This window comes from Emydura macquarii, unplaced genomic scaffold (genome assembly GCF_026122565.2).
Source record: "Emydura macquarii macquarii isolate MOO-44397 ecotype Brisbane River unplaced genomic scaffold, CSIRO-AGI_Emac_v2 contig_691, whole genome shotgun sequence".
Lineage (NCBI taxonomy): Eukaryota > Metazoa > Chordata > Testudines > Chelidae > Emydura > Emydura macquarii.
Genome location: NW_027130828.1, coordinates 3773332 through 3782358, shown reverse-complemented (window position 1 = coordinate 3782358; position 9027 = coordinate 3773332). Strand labels below are relative to the sequence as shown.

General features: G+C 52.6%; 1 long non-coding RNA gene across 2 annotated transcripts in view; it reads right to left on the bottom strand.

Annotated features, from left to right (window-relative positions):
* Positions 1-9027, bottom strand: part of LOC137148761 (uncharacterized) — a 30067-nt gene that overhangs the window by 7116 nt on the left and 13924 nt on the right. The window contains exon 4 of one of the 2 annotated variants that reach the window (XR_010918579.1): positions 8633-9004. The exons of the other annotated variant lie outside the window; for it this stretch is intronic. This is a non-coding gene — a long non-coding RNA (uncharacterized lncRNA). Of the gene's footprint in view, positions 1-8632; positions 9005-9027 lie in introns of those variants that run through there. 2 annotated transcript variants of the gene reach the window in all.

Below are 9027 nucleotides of genomic sequence, written 5' to 3'. Positions count from 1 at the left end.
GCTGCACTACCAGAAAAGCTCCCCTCGGACCTGCCTAGAAATGATTGTGCTGAACAATGCCACAGCTCTTTGATTAATTTTTATGTGAAGCAGACCTGAAAGTGCAGGAGGACTTGCAGTAATTGCAGCATCCTCTAACGACTCCCCCCCACTTCAGGGCTGGATTTGCAAGCCTCGCTTAAAGGAAACAGCGTGGGGCTAGAAAGGCATGGTGCTGCTGCCTGCCACCCACCTCCACAGGCAGTTACTGGAGCGCCTGATACTCCCTGGTGGTTCTGGAGCCAGTAGGGGGAGGAATTTCCTGGCACATGTAGGATATACCATTCCCACTAGCATAGCAGCTGGCTCCACCTTGCATTAACCTAACACCAAACACCGCCAGGCAGGCTGGGCACGCTTCCTGCAATGGCCAGTGCATCGTGAGTCACTTGCAGAGTGAATCCCTGAGCCTGTGCACCGTACGCTGGGTCCTGACGGCTACCAGCTTCTGGCCAAAAACAGAGGAAATAGGTTCCACCAGCAAGGATGCAGGCGTGCCAACCCTCCGCCGGATGGATTCTCGTCCAACACACCTGACATGTTTAGGCAGAGTCAGTCAGCTCATGAATTTATGAAGCCACAGGCAATTATTTTCAGAAGATCCTGGCAAAGCAGGGTGGTGCCAGAGAATCGGGGGGGGGGGGGGAGACATGTGGGGGCTGATCTTTATAAACGGGGAAAAAAGCAATGGCTATCGGAGTGAGGTAACCAGTCCCGCATGAAACGCTGGCAGCAGTAGTAAGAGAAGAACTGGATCGGCACTGAGAGCTAAAATCTGTTTGCATTCCCCCCACATAACACCCGTAACATCACTGCAATTGCCTCAGATTCACACGGGTGCAAGCGGGAGCAGAATTTGTCTCAGAATAGTACCAGTAGGACCCGGGTAGACAGCCTGCACCTATAAGGAACACGTCATGGCAGACACTCAATCACCCAGAGCTCACAGACGAGGCGCGGCAATGTACCCCCTCCTTCAGACTGCCGTAAAGCCTCCGGTGCAGCACGTCGCAAACAGCCCCGGCACTGTGAATCCCCCGGGTGTGCCCAACAAGCATAGGCTTGTATGGAGAGCTGGCTGACGGGTAAAGAAGTGGTAATGATCAATGGCAAGAGGCTGGCTTGTGAAGAGAAGGCTCTGGAGATGCCACAGAAATCAGTGTTCTGGCTGCTTTTCAGAGCATCATTAGTCACCTGGCAGAGGGAATAAAGAGCATGTGAATTGCCCTCACTGCAATACTGAATTTGGGCTGAACTGTGAGGGCCTGGCTTGGGCTGGACCTGCCTTTCCCTCTCCTGGGTGTAAATCCAGAGTAACTCCAGGGGAGAATGGAGCGCGCAATCGGATCCTCGGGGCCTGATCCCCGTGGCCCTGCATTTTACACGGGTGTTGACACTAGCGCGAAGTAGGCTGGCCAGATGTCCCGAATTTACAGGGACGGTCCCCACTGCTGGGGGCTTTGTCTCATGTAGGCACCTATTACTCCACCCTCCTGCCCGATTTTGCACACTTGCTATCTGGTCAGCCTAGGGCAGAGTGAGCGTGGCACGCTCCCCGTGTGATACGGTAGCAGCTCACGCCCATTTTGTTCTACGTGAACGACTGCACAGGGCAATACCAAGTCAGGCCCCAGCTTTAAACTCAGGTCAGCCTCAGGCTCAGTGTCTTAGTGAGGTGCTGCACAGAGCAGCAAAGACCGAGGATGCTGGAAATACAGGGTGAAGCCCTGCTTCCATTCACGTTACTGGGGAACTCCCATTGACGGCAGTGCAGCCAGGAGTTTACCCCCAGCCAGGCAATAACAAAAGGCAACTGAGCATGTGCGAACGCCGGCTGCTACATTTTGGGAACAGATCATCCTGGACAGGCTGGGAGGACTGGGAAATCAGCAGGGCCATGAGAGCCGGAGGGCCCAACTGAGCCGGAGTGTGACGAGAAGGTGACACCATTGGCTGCAGTCGCTGTACCGGGGGCTGATTTGGCATTTCCTTGCGAATGGCCGGTGAGCTAAGAGATTGCAATATAACAGCAGGGCAAAGCAGAAAGGGGCTGGGCTGCAGCCCCCAAAGCGTGGTATTATCGGAGCGTGGTGGAGATGCCTATTTACCTTAGCAAACCAAAAATCCCCATCAGCCCAACATTGCATTATTTTGTCGTGTTCCCATCCCGGTCACTTCCGTGTCTGAGCCCTTTCCCCCACCTGCCTGTCTGACTTTTAGGGCGTAAGCTCTGAGGCAGGGACCGGTCCTTCCTCACTAGTTGGAAAGCAGCTCTGCGGGGCTCCGCCAGAAACAACTCAGAGATCGCCCCAGTGCCATTGCACAGAGCCGCATTGCATTGTGCCGTGAGATGGGACCTGCTCTGGCTTTGCTGGGCTGTGGAAAGGAAAGCTGGGGCCATTGATTTTAAATAACCTGTGCAAAGGGCCAGCAGGAGGCCTGGGGGCTCACACAGCCCAGCACTGGGGGCCATATTCGAATCTCACTAGCACAGGACAGACATCCCTCCGTGCAGAACTTCAAAAGAGAGCAAGGACGGAGGTGGGATATGCAGTGATGCAGCGGCTTCATGTAGTGTCTGCGCAGAAAGTGATTTCACCCCACAGCGGGAGACCAGCGGTCTTGTTTATTGATGATCGCTCGGTTAGATCTGTGCTATTGAAGTCCGAGCTGTACCAGGACTGCAGCAGTGAGGTTTGGAGCGAGGACCAGGGAAAATTCCAAGCCTCCTTGAAAAGAAAAAACCCAGCACAGAGACAAAATGCAACCTGGAAACGAAGGGAAGGAAAAACTGAGGAATCTGCAAGCTCTCAACATAGTTAAAAACCAACAGTGCTCTTCAAAATAGATGTGATTGCGCTCCTTCTGAGTCATCGAGCAGAGCCAGCGAGATTGCTTTGTGCGGAGGACGAGGCTGGGCTCTGATTGTGTGCTTCCTGGATTTGTATAAACCAGAACATGGATGGCATGTCAGAGTTTACAACTTGCATACATTTTCGACAGTGAGCTTTGCAAAATGTATCCGTGTAATCTCGGCCACCTATATTCAGTGTTGATTAGACACGCTTTCTGGCTGGATTTTCAGAAAGCTCAAGTGCTTTTTTAATCACTACAGAAGCTCATTACTGCTTTCCAGTGACTCTTATGTCCTTCAGTTCTCCTTCCAGATTAGAGTCTATAGTCAGATGAATATTGGATGATTTCATTACATACAAATGCAATCAACAGTTTTGCATAAATTTCTCCTCTTTTCTTGAGTTTCAATTGACCTCAGCACCCGCGGAGGTAGGCGCAATACACATGTAAATGAGCTGGAGATGCTGCAAAAGACTCGGATGCAGAGAAACAAAATAAACGGTGGGATAGTATTTGAGCTTTTCAGAGAGACCAGAATACTTCCGACTTGTCCGACCCAGCAAAATGGCATCTTTAGCTGCCTAGGAGTTCGGCTCTGCTGGATTTAGTTTCTGGCTACAGACTAAGGTCCAGGAGAGGGAAATATCAATTCCTGGTGCTAAAGGATTAAGTGGGAAGATTCCAACTAAAAGCCAGTATGAGTAAATAGGCATAACATGGGGCGGAGTGAGATTAATAGGAAAACCGCATTTCATAACTCTACAATGGCATGGAAGCAGGGGTTCAGCAAGCCTAGCCATGAACAATGGAAGCAAAATAACTCCTGGGTTTTTCTGTGGGGCAGAGTGGTATCTGGTTGCTTTATAGAATTCCTACAGGATCCTCTATTAGGACCCTGCTCTTCCAGACGGTTATTCAGTCCTGCTACACGTCTAGTGTGCTGCAGGCCTGGTCATCTTGGAAATGCCAATTTCCCCCAGCATTGGGACCATGAAAGGGAAAGACTGTCTGTAAAATCTTGACTTTTAGAAAGAGGGACGGCAATAAAAATGCAGGTGCCTGAACTACAACGTGCTCTCATTACCCTCCCCAGAATTCACAACTGCTTCCCAGCCTCCAGCATGTAGCCGTGCTGGGCTGGCGTGTTGCTGAGCACCACGCATCTCTGCTGCTGGAGCGAACGAGGCCTGCTCCAGGCTTGGCTTGGACCTGTCACAGCTTCTAATGGCTGAGGCCTGGAAAGAAAACGTCACCCCTCTTAAAGCGCCACCATCATCTGTGCAGGAGGCCGGCGGTTGGGAGCAATGTTTCTCACACTGCAGGTACAGCACGGCGGGTGCTGACAGCTATCGCATTGGTGGATTGCAGGCTCCTCAAGACGGCCTGTCTTTTTGTTACAAGCTTGTACGATGCCTAGCGCAGTGGGGCTGCGGCCATCAATAAATGTGCACAGATCACAGAATCCTCACTGCCCGGGAAGGCAGGCTCTCACCGTCCTTCATGGGACGACGTGTGCCGTTCCTCGAGACAGTGTCTTTCATTCTTCCAGGTGAGCTGGATCCCAAAACGCTCCCAGAGCACGAATCACAGAGCTGAGTAACAACGGAGAGCCAGGGAGAGAGGGAAAACAATGAAGGATGGCGTGGTCTGGAGAGAGAAGGGTAGGAAATTATCACTTGCAATTTAGAAGGCAGGAACAGACTGTGGGGCCAGGGATTGAACATGAAGCCCTTACACGTGGGGCTGGAGCAGGGGAACGGGCAGGACACACTTGCAGAAGTTCTTGCTCCTCTGGTGTTTTTATGCAGTTCCCAGCGCTTGCCCAGTCAGCAGGATTCAGCGGTGTTCATGGTCTAACCAGGATGCTGGCTCCAGGGGTCACTGCTTTATATTCCTTGTGGAGAAGGAAACTATCAGCATTCCACTTCAGTAAGCTGGTTAATTTGCACTGGGGAAAGAGACTGGATTGCTCAGGAAGTGTCACCCTCTGGGGAGAGGGGCTGATTTCAAGCCAAACTCCTGGACTGTCTCCAGATATCCGTGATCTCAGTTCAGTTTGGGAAGAGCCTCCGAGCCATACTACTCCCAGAGATGTTAGTCTTTGCTTCCCACAGGTCAGCAGAAGGATCAGATTCACACAAGCCATCCCTCTCCCTTGGCACAGCTTCTCATTACTGCTCGTGACAATGGGCCTAGGATAAATCTGAGCCGCTTGCAGCTTGCCGGGAGATCCACTGGTGTGTCCTAGAGCCCTGTAGGGCTGGGTCTGGCTGCTCTACTCTGACCAGAGACCCCAGTTAATTTCCCAGAAGCTTCCACTTCTTCCTGGACAGCAAAGCGGTGTTCGGGGGCTGAATTCTTTACTGATGTGAGTCACATATAGCTTTAACCCAAGCCAGTCCTTCTGTTGTGTTAACCATATTTACACAACTCAGATCCGATTGACCCTGCTCAAATTCAGGTGACAAATCCTGAGTCCTCATCCCATTTCAGCAGCAGCCGGCTTTGGAGAGTGAGTTGTTTACAGAAGATCAGGGCTAAAAATTCCTCCTCTAACCTGAACTTCTGGAGCTGAGCCGTGCCACGGTTGGCCTAACGAGCTTGTTTCTGTTGGTTGTGTTGGCTACCGAGGGGGAGGGGGTGTCAATTGTTTTTTGTGGGAAATTTTGAAAAATGGATATTCCCTGCCCCCCCTTTCCCTTTCGATCAAAATCTCCTGCCGGGTTTTTTTTTTTTTTTTTTTTTAAATGACAAACTTTTCTTTGCTTTTTTTAAAAAAATAATTTGTTCAAAAAACGGGTAGAAATTGGCACGATGAAAAAGTTTCCTCCAGCGCCGCTCACTCCACCTTGAAAGCCAACTCCGAAACGAACGGCCCGCCAACGAGCGCTGGAGCAAAGTCACGGACACAGGACCAGACATCACGTGCAGGCGCAGTGCACAGAAGGGGAGTGTGACACAGGTGCCCATCCCCACAGGATAGGAGTCTGGTACAGCCAGCACACACCCACCTGGCTCTTTGGTTCAAACCGTAGGCGTGCATGCTTTTTAGGTCTGGAGGGCCCAGGTTCAATCCCCCGTGTGCCAACCATCACCAATGATTTGTGCAGGGAGAGAATCCCTGAGGGGCTGAAGCCAATTCCCAGTCGCTACTGCACAGAATTAGTGCTGACAGAAAGGCACCTGAGTGCCAGGCTTGTCTTGTTCTCTCCCCCTGGCTACAGCACCTGGCTTTCCTCACAGCGCCCTGCTCAGAGAACAGTTCCATCTCTCTGGTCAGCGCTGCGGTTACTCCAAGCCATGGCAGATTTTCAACCAGACTGAAACCTCCCAAAGTTCACCGCACAGGCAGCAGCTGTTATGTGTATTCCCTAGGAGCCCTACTCATGGACCAGCCCGCCGGCCAGGCGCTGTACGGACACACAGCAACAAGATGGTGCCTGCCCCAGGAGCTTACAATCTAAGCATAAGACAAGAGATGGGGGAGTCCACGGAAATGACGAGCTGCACGACGGGTAGTGGTCTCATCGCACCAGCAGCCAGCCTGACCGTTGTCAAGTAGGCATCACGGCAAAGAAAGGGGTCACCATTTTTGATCGCTCCTGCCTGCAGCGGGTTTTGAACCGTGACTGAGAGGGGAAAGGCCCCATGGAGTCAGGCCAAGCCTCTTAAGACATCCAGCCCCCAGTGGAGAATGAACTGACAGCAGGGAGGAGGCAGCACTTTTATGAAGGCCGTGAGGCCTGTTTGTGATGGTAACGTTTGTCCAGCTCATCTCAGGGGAGGCCCACGGGAACAAGGCAGTGAAAGGGTGTTTTAACCTGACACGCCACATTAACAAGCTAAACGATAATGACACTGAAAGGAGCGAGTGGTAGGGAAGGCGAGGGAATTGTCAGCACTGTCACAGTGGGTAGTTGCTTCGCATATGAAGCCCTTACCTTTAGCGGGATAATTGCAGTCCTAATGCAGGTGATCTGGCATGCCTACGCTCATGTTTGGGTGGGGGTGGGGGGGAGAAACTCTTGGCTTTCTTTTGATGCCTTTACACGCTAATCTTCTTAACAGATTTGTAATTAATGGGAACGGAGCACTTTGCCATAGTGAAATATATTGGTGTAATTGACTAGTGGATTAGTTCCATTACAGACACAAATCACTTGTCTCCAGGCTTCCCGCACACCCCCCGCCCCCCGGGAGCTCCCCTCCCTGGACATGCAGAGCAGCCCCATTCTGAAGCAATTTTTATAAAATAAACTCTCTAATCAGGTAAATAATTCCATAAGGTAAATTGCTCCTTTCCCGCAGCTCCCCTCCCCCGCCGGGAACCTGTCTACTTTCAGGGGAATGAAACGTGCCTCCAATTACGGGCAAATCTCCGACTTGAAAACCAGTTTGGAAGAAGCCTGCAGCACAGAGGACCCCTTGAAACGCAGCGTCGCCAGAATTAAAGCATTTAAGCTGTCAGTCGGAATATGGGAGAAGCCCTGATTATCTGGGGTGGAAACACAGTGTGTTTAGGTTTGTGTCTGCTGCAATTTCCTGGCCCCCAGCATTGATCCTGAATGACTTGCGCGTACATCAGGTTTCTGCACGGGGTCCCTCAGACACGTGGGCTCTGGTCTCACGGATACTGACCTTTGGCCATTACGGACGTCCAGGAGAAGTGGAAACATGCAGCTGCCTGGAGTCGGTGGCTCTCGGCTACTAACTACATACGTTGTTGTACTGCACAGCCCTGGCTGACGTTCTACAACGAGGGGAGCGCTGTCTTGTGGTTAAAGCAGAGGGCTAGGTGCCAGGACGCCTGGATTCCATTCCTGACACCATCACGGGCTCACTTTGTGAACGTGAGCAAGCCACATGTAAAGCTCTGCTGGGCCTCAGTTTCCCCCTCAATGGCCTCTTCGCAGGGGGCTGGAAGGCTTATTCAGTTAATGGCCTCCTGACTCTGGCCCGTGGCTGGGGCCAGGAGGTAAAGGCTGGCTCCGTACCAGCGCTCCTGTGCGTTACGCTTGTTACGGGCTCCGCCACTAGGCCCAGGCTACAGCCCGCAGTGACTGAGAGCCCCTCAGAGCTGGAGGCTGCCTGCAACCCTGGCTCTGCCAGACAGTGCACGGGACCAGTGCTGATCCCGCTGCCGCACCAGAGGACCCCCCAGGGGAGAGAAGCACTAAACCGGGGCAGGAGGGGATCCCCTCTCCAGTGTGCTGCCCTGTAGTCCCCTTGCACCTCCTCTCATGCTCCCAGGATGGCTCGAGCCCAGCACAGGCAGAGCTGAGAGAAGTCTCACTGGTTTTGCTGGCAGTGGGTTTGGAGACAGGCCAGGCAGGGATGGCAGAGCTCGGAGGGCGGAATGGGGCCCTGCCTGTACACAAGGGCATAAGAGGGAATAAAATCTTGACTCCTGCCCTTCGCATGGCACATGAGGCCTGCCACAACTGCAGCCCGGGTGCCTGGGTGGCACATTGGGGATGCATCCAAGGGGCTTTTCCCTGGACCAACTACACAGACAGGGTGGGGCGGGGGCAAGGCCGGAAACGCCGTGGTTCTGGTGCCCTGACTCGCTGGCCCCAGAGTTGCCATGCTCCGAGGAGGGGCGATATATGCTGCACCCTTTCGAAGCAGTGTAATGAATTACTCCAGGGGCCTCGGCTCTTTGAGCTCCGGGTTCAAAGCACGATCGAGCCATCTTCTAAGTTGCAGTGCGTCAGCATCTGTAGTAGAGCAGCGACATGCTCTCTCTGCAAACAGAGCATCATGCATGCTCGCAAACTCTGCTCACAGGCCAGGAAAAACATCAAGAAGATGAAGCACATATTGCATCAGGGAGCCAGACACTCGGAGAAAACCATACCAGCACTAAGAGTGCAGGAATTCCTAGTGGATCACAGAAAGGTTCACAGACAGCCTAACAAAACCGCCCCTGCAGCCACCGCCATTATCAATGGCTCAGCACCGATCATGGCAAGACTCCCCACATCTGCTCAGACAGGCCGAGTTTAGTCTGTCACATGCAAGAAGCTTGCTCATACTTTCTAATCATCCTCTCCGACGAACCGCCAGCCTGTGTATTGGCGCCATGCACAATGCTCTTGCTCCTGGAGATCTTAGGAGAAGAGCCTGGGTTAG